We start from the raw sequence: 16,671 nt of genomic DNA on the forward strand, positions 1-16,671 counted from the left end.
TTTACTCTTAGTTTTTAAAATTAACCATCGGTATCTGACTTAAGGTAGCTTTTTGTAAAACAATTAGAAAGTGTTCCTCTATGTGAAGTATTAAATCCCCTTGCAATTTCCCAGAGGCATGAAAAAGCTGCAATTATCCTCTATTGTTTTCTATATTATGGCAAGCTGGAAGAAGGAATGTTAATCTCTCTTTTAGAAGTCAGTTGCTTAAAATAATTGTCTCTCTCATTAGTTGCCAATTAATATTGTTACAAAGGGTCTACTCCATCCTAGAATGAATGTTTGTATGCCATTCTCTTTTTCTTTTTTTGGAAAGCAAACTTTTTTTGGGCATCAATGTTTTTGAACTGATCAACATGACCTAATTGATTAAATTTAATAAGCAGTTGAGAAGTTTCTTCATGCAGAGACATGCATCTTCCCTCTTCCTTGTGAACAGTCACCTACTCTGCATCCCCATGGATACTGTAAAGAGATTATCTCTGAGCAAGTAGCATCTGTTAAGTCAACAACAACCAATCATTCTTAGCCATAAATTTAACAAAGGAGTGATCTTCCAGCAGATCACTGAAATGCTCTCTTCTTTAGCCAGAACGTGCGGCTTATCGATTGCTGAAACAAATCTATAAATACCTGTTCTGAGGAATACATTTTCTTCACCAATCTTCAGTGGGAAAAATCTTCAGAAAGTTTGTTTTGTTCTGTTCTGTTTTTGCAAAGGAAATTTCCTGTACAGTATGCATTGGCAAAGGTGATTGATCTGATTTGTTGAGCTGGTTAATGTTTTTAATATGAATAATTTGAATATTTGTTCTCGATGGTGTTGCAACTTTTTGTATTCTGCCTTGAGTTCTTCATGGAAAAGCAAGAATATAAATAAATTGCAAAATATTGCACATCACAATGTTTTTGATACACGATCATGATATACCACATGTAACGGGACCAAATTCCTAAGTCACAAAGAAATAAAAACAATCCAGGACTGTAACAAGATAAGAATCGGCTCGAAAAATCAAATAGAACTAAGCTTCTGTTTCAGTCTCATCTGTGGTCAATGTATTTGATAGCTGTTCTATTCCACAGAATCACCTATTTGATTTATATTGAAAAATTCGAGTTTTTATACAAGTAATATAAATTTGGATTCCCAGATCATAGCTCAGCACTCTTACCCCTATAAGAAGAACAATCCCTTTGTCATTCAGGAAAGCACAATTTACAGGATTACTGAACTAATTACATTCTGATCTACAAATGTCATTTGATTTACTAAGAAACTGAATTTAATCTGTTGCAGAAGAAAGAAGGGTTAGAATGACTTAAAGTGTGCTATACTGGCAGATAAATTGTTTAGTATTTGCTATCCTTTCAGAATGAACTAGCGGGGCCCAGCCACGCGTTGCTGTGGCTTATTGTGGTGAAATGGAAAAGGAACAGTAGCAGCAAATCAATTGCAGAGGCCAGCAGTATGTGCTCATGCAAACACGCAGCCTGATACTGTGTGATGTCATTGATGTGTGTGCCCGCATTCCTTGCAGGGGGGGGGGGATGGAAAGGCACCCCTTCCACACATCTAGGCTGGCTGGTCATGATCCTTTACCTGGGAGTAAGTGTGGTTGGTGGCAATGGGTGTTGCTTCTGAGGAAACCCTCTGAGGGGCGCGACGCAGCCATTCAAAGTATGTCACAGTTGCTGTACCGAGTTTACTCCTGAGTAATGTGTGCCTGGTTTTCTTAACTGTAACCGCAGTATTCAGGGAATCTAGGGTGCCTGGCCCCTCCCTCCCATCCCTTGCATGTTGCCCCTCACTTATCTTCCCTTGCATGCCACCCCTCCCCCTCCTTCCCTTCCCTTTCCCTCCGTTAGGGTGGGTGGGTCATATCAAGATGCTGGGCCCCCTGCCTCCCCTCCTTTGCATGCCACCCCTCACTGTCTCCCCTCTCTCACTTCTCTTCCCTTGCATGCCTCCCCCTCCATCCCTTCCCTCTCCCTCCCTCTCTTCCCTTGCATGCCACCCCTCCCTCCCTCTCCCTCCCTTCCCTCTCCCTCGTGTGTATGTGTGTGTATGTGTTTCACTTCCACTAGAGTTACTGCCTATGTACTGTTTTCACTGCTCATATCTGGCCGTCTGAGTGAACATTCTAAGCAGCACGAACATTCTAAGGGTGACAGTTACACACAGGCAGCTGCATGTCCTTCACCATGGAGTGCCAAGAAAAAGGCGTTTTACCTGGGCCAGGTGTGAAATTTCAGGTATGTGAACATCTAAAAACACTCTCGCCTGGCTGACTATAGTGGCTGAGAATTTTCAGAGGAATTGGCCCAGCAGTTACTGAGGTATACTGTCATCAACAAAAAACACTGTTAGCTTTTTGTATATATAGATTGGTTGTAATCAGGTGCTTTTGCAAAATGGATTTAAAAACCTTTCAGTGGAGGAGGAGATATGTCTTCTGTGTCACTTTTTGAGAGTTTGTGTAAAGTTACTATATCTCAGTTTCTTCTTCTGTGAACTGAGAACAGACACCTATGAATGTCATAAGGCTGTTGGAGACGCCTCATTAACTTTTAAAGAAATGGGTTGCAGATGATGATTCACACACACAGTTTATTATTTTGGCTATGAAGGTTGTTACAGAATTATGATGACATCATAATCACCACAGCAGGTAAAATTAGCCAATTAACACTGAAAGGAATTTTTAAACTATCCATCCTTTCAAAAGCAGCTCAGCGCAGAAATTCAGTGGGAGGAGATATTTTCTTGACCAGTCTGGTAATAAGATTTTACTGTCTTCCCTTAAGTGCTTAATTTTATATCCTCTGAAACATTACACATGACGTTTCAGATCCAGTCATCTCACAGCTCAATCCCTATATATGAATGAGTAAGGGTTGGAATGTGAGAGACTCACCTTCCAACCTGCTTCCTCACACCTGCCATTGCTGCCCCACCAGCCCTGTCAGCCCCCTCCTCATTCCCCTGCCTGCCTGCCTTCTCCCAATCCCAAACACCAAGCCCGGTGGTGTATATAGGATCAGGTCACCTTCCCTGTTTTCCATGCCATACAGGGCTTGGGAAACAAGGAGGGGGATAACAACATCCTGATCTTCCATGCAGGACTCAGATAGCTGAGCCCCACATGAAGGATCAGGGCCCCTTCCTTGTTTCCAGGGGCGTACCACCCAGGGGAACATATGGGGGCAAATGTCCCTCAGTTCTGGCCATTTAGTAAAATGTGGGGGGCGTAAAATTGCCCCCACACCCCTGGGTGAGGCGCTGCAGGGCGGGGAAGCCACAGCAACAGTGCAGTTTTTCCAGCAGCAGCTGTTTTTAGAGCCTGCTGCTAATTCAGCTGCAGGAACAAACTTTTCCTGTCTCCTCCTGCTGCTATGTCGGCCGTGGAGGAGTCACAAGGTGCCAGGTTGCCGCAGCTAAGGTTAACCCCCCTTTGTGCCTTCTCTTTCTCCACTTCCTAAGACGACCTCACCCTGGAGCTAAATATACCCCCCAATCTTGCCTTCCCCTGGTTGGACCCTGCCTTTTGGCAGCCTCCCAGAGCTGCCAACCCAGCTTCTCCTCCCCCATGGCGGGAAGGTGCCCACCTCCACCAGTGAGCACTTTGTCCTTTTGGGGACAAAGGTCATTGACCCCCCCCCCTAATTTCTTCTTCTCCATGACCCCACCACCTTCTGTTTGCTTTTTTGCTGTGTGACTTTTGGGGCTGTTTGGGGGGTGGGGGTGGGCAGGTGCATGCGTGGCTGCTTGCAAATTCAGAGAGGCTGCATGCATATCCTTGGCTGAGCATTTGGAAAAGAGACCCTATGATCCTAATGGTTTTTTGGGGGGAGGGGGCTATAATCTGGAAAGAAGTGGGAGGAAGTTATTTCCCAAGTTATTTCAGGAAGGGGTTGTGGTGGGGGAGGGTGGCCACCCATGGGGGGGGGGGCTGGAAAACTCAGATTTTGCCCTGGGCTACATTTTCCCTAGATATGCCTCTGCCTGTTTCCCAAGCTGAGCAAAGCTGTAGAAACAAGGAGGAGGGGAAAAGCAGCCCTATCCTCCATAAGGGGCTCAGCTATCTGAGCTCCACATAGAAGAGCCCCACACAGCCTCTTCCCTGTTTTCCGAGCCTTCCCTGTTTCCTGAGCCACGCAAGGCTTGAGAGACAAAGAAGAGGGGGAATAGCCATATCCTGCTGCTATCTCCCCCTGCATCTAGAACCCATTTTATTTTAAAATGGGCTTTACTGCTAGTGTTATATATATTTGCTTAGAAACTGCCACTTCTGAGAGATTTCAGAGATTTCCTTAGGTGTCCCATTTACAGGTTTAAAGACAAAAAACAGCATCTTAAATGGGTGCTGTGTGGTTTCCAGGCTGTCAACAGACAAGGTTTCCCCACCCATCCTGGACACTCTAACAGATATATACTCCACTTGCTTTCCCAACATCAGATCCTCTGAAGATGCCAGCCACAGATGCAGGCGAAACGTCAGGAGAGAATGCTGCTAGAACATGGCCATACAGCCCGGAAACCACACAGCACCCAAGTGATTCTGGCAGTGAAAGCCTTCGACAATACATTGAGCATCTTAAATGTTGCCTGGAAACAGAATATTTAGTCGCAATCAGCGGGAGCTGGTGTTATATGTGTTTTTGTTCAGATAGAGGTCAGAATACTGCATTCTAGACTAAATGACATTTCCAAACATGTCAGTTTCTTACTCTCCAGAAAATTATGCCAACTGAAATTTCATGAAACCTCATGAGATCACAGGTGGCATTCTGGGGTTACCTAGCAACTCCACCATAGAGTACTGGAGGGCACTGATGGCAGAAGTAGACGAAGTGGCAGCACTGGCAAAAGGGAAATACTAGGGTGACAGTGGGAGGGGTGGGGGGAGCAGGAAAGAAAGTGACAGGAACAAATGAAGTTTTGAAGCTGGCCATTCATGTATAGGAGCCCTATCAATAAAATGTTTTCCCCTTAGTAAAAAAATAGCCTGTCCTATATATGAAGTTTCACTGATCTTTTTCATGCATCACAGTGAAGCTGTGGCCCAGAATGAATCATTGTAGCATCTTTTTACTGCATCCATTAATATCTAGAAGTATACTTTATCAGCCACAGTGGTGAGGACAGGATGGCAGTCTAGTATTATTATGACAATGGATGATTCAATAGAGAATGTATGTTTTATTCTCTCTTTTAGTATTAACTTAGGCATCTTGCTGAACAACTTTTAATGGTGCACAGAGTAGTTTCATGATTGACTACATATGTGGAATGGAAGCACAAGCCTAAATACCTGTTAAGCAAAGAACTAAGTTACATGGGCCATGCAACATCTTCAAAATGGAATCATATTATTACTGTAAAAAATAATGGATTTACAGATTGTATTTGACAGCGTTCCAGCAATTGCATCTATTATATTGTTGTGAGTTTGCTGTCTTGATTACTCTGAATGGATCTATAACTATGTGCTTGGTCTAAAAGTATATAATCAGCAAAGAGCCCCATGGTGCAGAGTGGTAAGTTTTAGTACTGCAATACTAGCTCTGCTCATGACCTAAATCTGACCAAGGTCAATTTCAGGCTGCTAGCTCAAGGTTGACTCAGCCTCAGAGGCGGAGTGAAGGGAAACTGCCCAGGGAGCGCACGCATGCCACAGCACTGCCTTCCACCCCACACCCCACACTGCCAAGTAACCATCAGCTTCAAAAAGTAATCCCTTCCAGTTTAGGGGATAGGGAAAGTGTATTTGGAGAAGCTTTGAGAAAGAATAATAAGTTGAAGTTGGATGTGAGTTGGCTGAAATATTTTGCCATGTATAATCTTTTTCTCAATACGGGGATCTGATACGGAGGAGCAGATTTGCTGCCCTGAAGGAGAGTATGTTTATATTATTTATTTCTTTGCATGTATTTTTAGCCTTCCCTATACCCAAAGAAATCCATCCATTCCATTCTGTTTTTGTATACTTGTAAATAAACAGTTTTAAAAGCCAGTGCTCTTGCTTTTCAAAGAAGTCTCAGACCATTTAATGTTGCCATTGGAACCTCTTACCCAGCAGAAAAGTAGGAAATACAACATTATAATCACAATGAATTAGTATGGAAGCATTTTCATTATTTGTGGTTGGTTTATCAGTTGTGAGACCATCTTCAGGGAGCAATGGTTATATAAGAACAATGTTTTATATACAGAAGGTCCTGGGTTAATTCCCTGGTATTTCCAGTTCAGCGATTGCCACTCTTTTCTTTAACAGCAACATTTGATTAATGAAAAAAAACCTAGAACATGATGATGATGATGATGATGATGATGATGATGATAGATAGATAGATAGATAGATTGATTGATTGATTGATTGATTGATTGATTGACTGATTGATTGATTGATTGAAGGATTTTCTGTCTCCCCACTTAAAGGCAGGACTGCTTCCACTTCCTTTCACACATAGAGACATAACAAGTCAGTTGTTCGAGTCTTGTAAGAGCATTCTATCTTGAAATCTTTTCCTGGGTCTTGCAGGCACTGCATGAATTACTCTTTCTCAGTCAGTAAGCTCCTAATAGTTCATGAGCTATTTGTTAGAGACCCCTGCTCTATTTAAAGGATGACTGATAGTTAAAGAAAGCCTAGAAAACTGCCTCCAAAGTAGACTATACAGAGCTAGATGGACCAGTGATCTTACACAGCATAAGGCAATTTCATATGTCTCTTGTTCTATTTGTGTATATTCAACAGTAGATAATTAGAGTATTAGAATTAGTCTGGCAATATACATGTGGTTGTTTATGAGATTACCATATGTCTGACAAATAATTTGTTGTTTATTCTGGGAACCTCTTTTTGCTAATTTGTCTGAATTTTAATCCCTGCAAATAACTAGAGGAAATCTTTATACGGTGCTAATAACAGCAGCTGCGCTTATTAGATATCTAATGCAGAGCTAGCATAGTAGCACATTACTTTTGCATGTCTCATTATCTACATATTCATATATAATAAAGACTTTGTTAATTCTTCCCCCACAGTACAAGATAATTCATGGTTTCCAATCATGGCATAACAATTCACTTTTACAGACAAATTGACACTTACTGTATTATATATCTCTGTACAAACCCTGAATGCTATGGTTCTTGCCATTCGTTAATTATAAGCAAAGACAACAGACATTTAAATTATCAGACAAGTCACAGCTTACATGAGTCTGATCTATATTTCCTAGTGCTAAATGGCATCTTCCCCAAAACAAAACAAAGTTACAACTTGGAATGAGCATCAATATTTTTAATCAGTAAATTTTGTGTTTGGGTTTTTCAACCTGGACATTTTTGGTAAATCTGGTATCCATCAGCTTTATTTGGCTGTTACTGAAAATTAGATGTTTTGCAACACAAACCCAGCTGCAGCAAAATGGCCACCATAGCAGTCCACTAACAATATTGCCATATAATGTTTAGACTTTCCACAAATGTTTGGTATAATGGTTTATTTATTGTAGGGTTATCAGTTTTAATTGGTTTAATCCATAAATTACACTGCCATCTTCAGCAGAGTTACCTCATTCTAAGTCTATGGACTTCAGAGGACTTGGAAGGTTATAACTCTGCTTATAATAGAACCATCAGTCAATGAATGCTTTACAAGTTGGGCCAATATTACTTTCAGAAGCAAACTTTAATTTGCAAGGTTCAAAATTAAGACCATAACTGTCTATTTTTAAGATAACATTTGTCCTGGTGTGAGGTTATGATGAGGTGAGATTTTTTTAAAACCAAAAACTGTAGTTTTGTTATTAGATTCAAGTTATCTTACACTTCCTTCAAAATATCAAAAAGTATCTCTGCTGAAGTGTTAACAATATGCAAATTATTTAAATTATCAGTGAATGATTAATCAACTAAATACCAGATTAAAGGTAGACTAAAATAGTTATGCACATTAATTTGCAGTTTTATGATAATTATTGTATTTTAACAGATTAATTACACCAGACATCCAACAGATAGATCACTCAAGGTTCTTAATGGTGTCACCAGGATGTTAGCAATAGATGGGAGAAGCAAGATAGTATAAGAATACAAAGGGGGATGGTTACCCGAGTCTAGCCTGGAGATGCTGCTAATCATTTTAGAATTTCATAGGCTGTGAGACAGAATACAACTGTGACTTGTCCCATTTCTTGTTGCAAGCAGAACTCTAGCAGAACTCTAGCAGAACACCTATATAGAGAATAATCAGTATTATAGCTCTATAGGGATTTTAGCACCACTAACATTCCTCATTAAAAAACCTGTCTGATGCGCACAGAGATTCAGTACATTCAGAGGTCTCAAAAGTTATCCCTTTTTCTCAGAATGTAAATATTCTATGCCCTGATTTGGATGACCAGGCTAACCCAACCTTGTCAGATCTTGGAAGCTAAGCAGGGTCAGCCCTGGTTAGCACCTGGATGGAAGAACATCAAGGAAGACATCCAGGCATAGAGGCAGGCAATGGCAAACTATCTGTGAATGGGGTCATCATAAGGCAATTGCAACTTGATGACCCTTTCCAGCACCAAATATTCTGTGGAGAGATGTTGATGGGACTTCACTTGAAACGGGATATAATGTCTCATCTACATTTTGCAGCAGAACACTCACAACAGTGCCACATTATATTATTCTGAATATTTGTCAGGTCTTAGAGTGGTAGCCAGAATATCAGAGATTGCTAGTCCCCAGAGGAGCCTCTAATGGGAGAAGAATAATTTCCTTTAAGAAAGAAAAGGGTGGTTCCCTTGGAAATCAGAGCATTAAACTGGCAACAGGGTTAAAAAGGGGGGGCCAGTTGTAAAACAAAAGTCATATGTTCTCTAAGATAACAAATTGGTAGATATCATAAGAGGCGTACTATTTACAAATTTAACTAGGACAGTAACAGTATGAGTTTGAGGGAAATACCGGTACAAGGTAATGTAGTACCTGTGAACAGGGACAGGTATAGTTTTCTTTGGATGTGGAGTGAGTTCTGCGTCCTCAATCACCCACACTTCCACACTTTTCATATAGTCTTAATAAAAACACCCTCTTGATCAAATCTTGACTGCTTCTTCCTGTTCACCCTTCCCCATGTTTCAGGTAAGTTATCTGCTTTGCTCTTCCTTATTTAAGTGCCAGGCATGTTTACTTAGTGAAACAGCTTTTATAGTGTGCTTTTGTGCACTCCAAAATTTGTTCAGTAAGGGGGAGGACTTGGCTTTGGGGTTGAACCAAGGACCAGCCAGTCAGCTTTATGCATAGCACTTCTCTGAAAATCAGAATTATATATGCGGTCAAAGTGGTTCAAACATACACGAGGACTGCTCACAAGTTACTGAGTTGGATTCAGTTTATAAGTAAAATAAGGCCTAGTCAGCTTATAGGAAGTTCTGACCATAGACTTCATGGTGATTTCTACAGCTACATGCACACAGAGGCGTTCCTCCCATTGGGCAAAGTGGGCAGTTGCCCTGGGTGCAGCCCTGTGGGGGGCGCAGGTTTGTTTGTGGGATTTTTTGTATTTTCAGTGTTTCTTTTCATTTTTGGCCTGCAGAGGGCGCAGTTTTTAGGCTAGCAGCACCAAAATTTCAGGGATGATTTGGGAGACTCTCCTGATACTATCACCCAGGTTTGGTGAGGTTTGGTTCAGGGAGTCCAAAGTTATGGACTCCCAAAGGGGGTGACCCATCCCCCATTGTTTCCAATGGGAGCTAATAGAAGATGAGGCTACACCTTTGAGGGTCGATAACTTTGGACCCCCTGAACCAAACTTCACCAAACCTGGGAGGTATCATCAGGAGAATATTTTACTGATACCACCCAGGTTTGGTGAAGTTTGGTCCAGGGGGTCCAAAGCTATGGACTCCCAAAGGGGGTGCCCCATCATCCATTGTTTCCATTGATAGCTAACAGAAGATGGGGGTTACACCTTTGAGGGTCCATAACTTTGGACCCCCTGAACCAAACTTCACCAAACCTGGGTGGTATCATTAGGGAAGTCTCCTAAAGATACCCTGAAAGTTTGGTGCTGCTAGCTTAACAATTGCACCCTTGCCCCTGCCAGCAGGCACCTCCCAAATTCTACTAGAATTTTTTCCTTTTAAATCCCCCCCCCTGCAGCTTGGACATTGGATTTAAAGGGAGAATCTATGAGGTCCCCATTTAAACATTGCAAGAGTGATGCTGTTTCAGGGGTGAGGGAGAGAATCAACCCCAAAATAGCATCACTTCCAATGTTGTTTAAACACAAGAACTCGGAACCCCCAGAATTTTTCCCTTTAAGGTGGATTTAAAAGGAGAATCTGGGCTCCCTAGTTTAAACACCATTGAAAATTATGCTGTTTGGGGGTGGATTCCAGCATCATTTTGTTTAAACTAGGGAGCCCAGATTGCTCCTTTGAAACATTGAAAGTGATGCTGTTTTTTCCCCAATTATGGGGAGGAATTTACTGGATACAACACCATAAAATGTTTTCATAGCAGTAATAAAACATTTTGAAAGCATTTTGAAAATGTTTTCAAACAATTATTTCTGCTGTGTGGCATGGCTTATTGCTGTGCTCAGATTTGTGAGTTGGGGCATGTTCTATAATGTGATGGTGACTTTGAAATGACCTGGTGGAAAAAATCATTGCTTGGTCACACTGGGGGAGGGTGGCTGCCCCTGGGGGGGCACCAAACTCCAGTTTGTTTAGATACACCACTGGGCGTAGCTACAAGGAGGGGTGCGTGTTGCATTGGGCACGTGCCTGGGGGGGGGGGCATCAAACTCAACTTTTGCCCAGGGCTCCAGTTTGCCTAGTTACGCCACTGCATGCACATGACAAATGTAGCTCTAGGAACTGCCAGAAACTGGATGGTAAGATTATTAGAGCTGCCCCGGCTCTAAGAATTACAAGAAACTCTGTAGTCAGACTTTCCTGTAAGCTGACAAGACATTTTTCATTTTAACATTTTTTCAAGAATATTGCCCACCCATAACCCTACACCCAGTGGTGGGATTCCAATAATTTAACTGGTTCCGGTGATGGGATTCAGATAATTTAACAACTGATTGTTTACAAGCACCATTTAACAACTGGTTCTGCCGAAGAGGTGCGAACCTGCTAAATCCCACCACTGCCTACACCCAACCCATATTTCATCTGTCATCTGATCATATTCTGACAGTCCTTACCTGGTATATCAAGCCAATACAATTTGGGATCCCAAAGGAAAATTTGGGTTATCAAATCCAGTCTGTAGAATACCTGGAGATCTTGGGGAAGTGCTTGGAGTATGCAGGACCGGAGCGAGAGGGAACTGCGCCCAGGGCATGTGTGTGCCCTGCACCCCTGCCATGTTCCTCGCCCTGCCCCAGAACTCCCCCTCCACACTCCCACACCTGCATGCACCCAATGCGTCGTGCGCACCCCTGCCCCCTTGGTCTACACCCCTGGGAGTATGGGAGAATTTGGGGAAGAATTTCATATAAGATCTATGACAATATTATATCTAGGGAGGTCAGAGGGGGAACAAGACCCAGGCACCATTCACCTGAGTCACATGAGAATGCGTTTTGGCCACCCACTCCCACCCTCTCTCCCACTTCATGCCCAGTCCCTGGCTGAACTCCCTCACCCATGTCCCCCTGCCAAATACCTCCTACCAGCCAAATTCCTCCTACCAGTGTGTTACCAGCTGCAGAGACACTTGGAGGGAGGAAAGTTAGCTGCAGTTAGTCTCCTGTTACATGTGGGAATTAGTATGGGGTCCCCTAAGACACCTTCTTTAGCTAATTTATTTATAGCCCTGTTTGAGGAGACATTTATTTTAAATCCAGACAATAATCCTTTCTTTGATAATATATTGTTTTATAGGAGATTTATAGATTATTTGTTTTGTTTTGTTTCTAGACTATCAATAAGTTGAGTTTTTCAATAACTGGTTAAATATGGTCCATGAGACCATCAATTTCACCAGTAACAACAGTTTGGAAGAGTTACCATTTCTTAATTTAAGGGTTAGAATTATCAGCAGTGGCATTGTATCAAAAACCCGCAGACTGTAATAATCATTTACACTATTCCATCCACATCACACTAGAGAAAATTTACCATTTGACATTTTTCTCAAAAGGAAATGTACTAAGGGCAAAGACAGTGAAAAAGCAGTGAGAAGTATAAAGAAGTATAGAGGTTAACTTGCTCAATAGGAACGACTGTGGAGAGTGATTAAGAGAGCCAGAGAGAAAGCAGATGCAACCAACAGGGATTCTTTATTGACAGTTAAAGATCGAAAAATAGCAGACAGTGAGGCAATTAGAAAAATATATTTAAATACTGGCCCATAATCCAAGAATTGCCAGGTTTCCAACAGCCCCCAATACTGGCTGGAGACGAAGTGAAACCATAGGCAACACATTAATTAGGGCTGATGTGAGACCAATGGAACAGAAAAAAACAATCTTAATAGGACATTACAAGTGTGGAAGGTGTACACTGTGCAAAATGTATGAAGAAAATAAGGAAACTATGGTCATTGAGAAAGGATTTAGGAAGGTACTGCAGGGCTTGCAACTCCTCTAATGTAATTTACATGGTAAGATGTTTATGTAATTTATATTATATTGGCCAGACCCAAAAAAAGCTGCAGGTAAGAATTTTGGAATATTTATCCAGTGTCAGGAAGAGCATGATAGAAGCTCTTATAGTGGCACATTTCACAGAAAAACAACACCAATCTCTAAGATTTACGGTCCTGGAAACTGTGGACCATGGAGGAGAAAGCCTACCTATTGTATAGTTTTTAGATAGCTTAGCAAATAGTGTCTGTATTAGTGGGGTAGTTCAGATCTTAGTTGTTAGGCTAAATTAGTTAATTTTTGCTAGTGTTGTTAGTTGGGTAAATTGGTTTAAATGGGCCATAGAGAGGTGGAGGAATGGGCCAGGGATCCCAGTGATTCTGGGGCATGGGAGATATGGCGATAGGCCTAGGCCATATAAGAGATACCAAGGGAGATGTAGTTATGCTCGCTCTCTGTCTGACCTACAGCCTATCCCTCTGTCTGATCTACAGCCTATCCCACTGTCTGACCTACAGCCTATCTTGGTATACCGAGGAGCTGCAACTATAAACAGTCTTTCTGACCTGCATCATGTACATTTATTGTTGCCGTCTTTTATCTCTCCCTCCTAGTTTTTAAAGCAGTCTAACGATCCAATTCCCATCAGGGAAAGCATCAGGGGAGAAAGAATTAAATCCCAGAGTAATGGCCACAACTCCTACCTCCCCAGATGCTTTTTGCAACTATAATATTCATCTTGGAATGCAATCATGAATGCCCCAACATCACATGTGGTTTGTTCCCAATCAGCATGTATAAGAGCAGCATACAAATCCCTGTCACTTTCATTCAGAGATGCCAGCTTTTTTACAAGCATTTCAGACATCTTTGGCATGTCAGCGATTATACTTCATTGATTGGGCCCAAGTAGTTACCTAACAGATATGTAGCCAAATATAAAAAGTGTGTTGGTACGCTGTGCTATAAATATTTTATTAGTATCAGGTATTAGGAAGATTGAGATACCCATAACAGAGATGATACTTGCCTGTCTACCAAAATGTGGCTGAGATGCAATCTTATGCAAATTAAGTAGCAACAGCAGGTAAAGCTTGGGGTTGTTAGACATTCATTTCTGAGGAGAAGACACACATTGGAATGATATGAAAAGAGCTTTCTTGCTTTGTATTTTAAAACACAGGGCTCAAGTTTTAGTGCTGAAATCAAATGGAGACAAAGAATGCACATGATGAATACATGATCTTCAAACCCTTCCATGTGCAGAGGGAGTCATGAAAGTAATTTGTGAGGAAATCAGAAGTAGGTGGAGTAGACTCAAAGCTGGTGTTAGACCCAGAGGCCTATGTGCAGTACCAACTGTTGGGAGAGGTTTAGGATCAAATTAGGTCAGTGGCAGAGTGGTTGCACACAGATATTAAAAATCAGGGATAGCTTATCATAAATGTGTTTTCAACAAAGTCTCTAACAGCTAGGCTTTCTTCCTTTTTACATGTGCAAGTACCATGACATCCAAGTACCATAACAGTTTAATTCTCTCCTGACTCTCAGGTACTCTCTTTCCTCTCAACATGAAAAACAAGCTGTTAAGGGAAAAACTACACATACGGTAGGAAAGAGAAGAGCAAACTTTATGTTTCTGGGAACTACTTAATGTTTTTCAAGAGCCTCACAAGCTACCAGTCACAAAATGAAAGTAGAGTGGGTTAAGCCAGTTCACAAAATAGCATCTGGTACAAAAATTATAGAGTTTCTGAGCAGGTACGCAATATTTATGAAAGAAAATGTTTACTTTAATATTTATCCAAAGTAAGTCACTACACAAAGCTGTAATTTGCCCTGTAGGAAATGTGTGGTTATTTCTATGTAAGTTCTAGAAGAGGCAAAGAGCAGCTTTGATATAGGAGGAAAAGATCCATAACATTCTCCTTTTTCATCCAGTTCATGAAGGAGGAATAGGAGAGATGGATGTGAAAGGGTGCTGGTAGTGCTATCATGTGCACATTCAGAGCTGGTATGCCTCTGTGTATTTCCTTCTCCTTCACACAAATGAAAAAGTGGAGAGTTGTGCCTGCTACTATGCAAAAGCCAATTGGGTGCAGGACCTGATTATTTTTCCCGCCCAGCCGCCTGATCTTCCCACCTGACGTTCATTCAAGCTGCCACTCAAAAACAGCAGGCAATCAGAACGCAGGACATCGGGCATGCTCAGAGATGCTTGCAGTTGCCACTCAAAAAATAACAGCCAATCAGATATGCTTCCAAAGTAAATACAGAAGTCCCAAGCTCGTGGGAAATAAATTGGAGTATTTCCTCCTGGTTTTCAATGGGTTCCTTCAAAAAGCAGGCAGCCCTGCAGACGGACACCCTGGGATAAAATAGACCCAGGTTAAAAAAATCCCGGTGGTGCACAGGTATAATTTTGCCATGCAGAAATGACCGAGGTGGGCTTTTATCTTTCCAGTGTTGTGATGTGAGTCTTTTAGCTGAAGTAAGGCCACAATTTTCACTGACTATCAGTTACCCTTCAGGAGACAGGCAAATAGCACGTAGACATCCTAAAAAAATCAGTGAATGTTCTAAAAAGAAATTGATGTGAATAACTTCTCAGAAAAAAAACACAAATGACTGGACAGACCCAAAGCAAATGTTTGAGGGACTTACAATATCAGCAATAAGATGCTTTAACCCAGACCTTTGCTAAAGAGTTGCTGGGTCCAATATAACTTATATTTAATTTCTTGCCGAATAAGTCTCAACTTAAGATCCATGGAGAGAACATGGCAACATGGAGAGAACATCATTAGGGCAATATCCCACTGCTTTGGCAAAATAGGGCAGTCTAACTCCTTATTCCATTCATTCCTGATACTTTTTATGTCATATTTCTTAATCTACATCATATATTTATAAAGGAATATTGTAGGTTTTGTTTTCTGTCTTGATTCAATTAGTTTTCTGGAATAAATGGGACTCTGTCAACCCAATCCAGAGGGGGAGCTTCAAATCTACTTCAGGGTGCAGTGGAGGACAACATCGATACATTTGCCCCTTCTGCTAGCGTAAGGGGATCCAACACAGGCAGAGAAAGTAAATATGCCATTCATCCAGCTGCCCCATAGCTCTGTGATGGGCAAACCTGGAAGTGGGTGCTGCACCAAAGCTGAGTGGATGGCAGTGCAGGGGGGTGGGGTGGTCCGGGGATTCCTGGGTGTGGAGATGACTTTAGTCAGCTTCCATCCGGGCTTTCTTGCTGAGAATGCCAACCTAGGGGCCTCAGCTGTATGTGATCTAAAAGGGTGGTATAACTCTTTTGAGTCATAAAAAGGGCTTTCCATGTGGCTGGGGATTTTTTTTATTTTTTGCTGCCTGCCTGCCTACCCTGTTTGAAGGCCCTCTGGAGATGGCACAGCAGCGTGGCAGTGGTGCCACCTCTGGCCACTGCAGTCCTGTGGATTGCCACAGGGCCCTAATTTAGACATGATAGATAGATAGATAGATAGATAGATAGATAGATAGATAGATAGATAGATAGATAGATAGATAGATAGATAGATAGATAGATAGATAGATAGATAGATAGATAGATAGATAGATAGATAGATAGATAGTGTTATCTTTATTTTAAATGTCAAAAATTATTTGCAGCTCCAAGTGTTTTCTTTTCCCATGGAAAACAGGTCCAAATGGCTCTTTGAGTGTTAAAGGTTCCCTACGCCTGATTTAGAATATTACATAAACTTTGGTGGTAAACCATATATATATGTTTTTTTTATCTTTTACTCTGCCCATTCTGAGAAGTGCATGGATGCGCCTGCCCTGCTGCCTGCAGGGCGGGCAAGGATGGGGCCGGCGGCTCGGCTCGTGGAGCCACAGCGCAAGGGCAGAAGAGCCGCATGCGGCTCTCGAGCCGCAGGTTCCCTACCCCTGTTCTAAATCATTTGTTGTCATTTCAACAATATTCACAGCTTCATCTCAAGAATCCATTTTCTTTGCTCATCCATAAGAAGCAACTCCTCACCCATTAACATTTTATCATGAGATTGCAACAATTCAGTTACAT

The sequence above is a fragment of the Sphaerodactylus townsendi genome, linkage group LG05, assembly GCF_021028975.2.
Source record: "Sphaerodactylus townsendi isolate TG3544 linkage group LG05, MPM_Stown_v2.3, whole genome shotgun sequence".
NCBI lineage: Eukaryota > Metazoa > Chordata > Lepidosauria > Squamata > Sphaerodactylidae > Sphaerodactylus > Sphaerodactylus townsendi.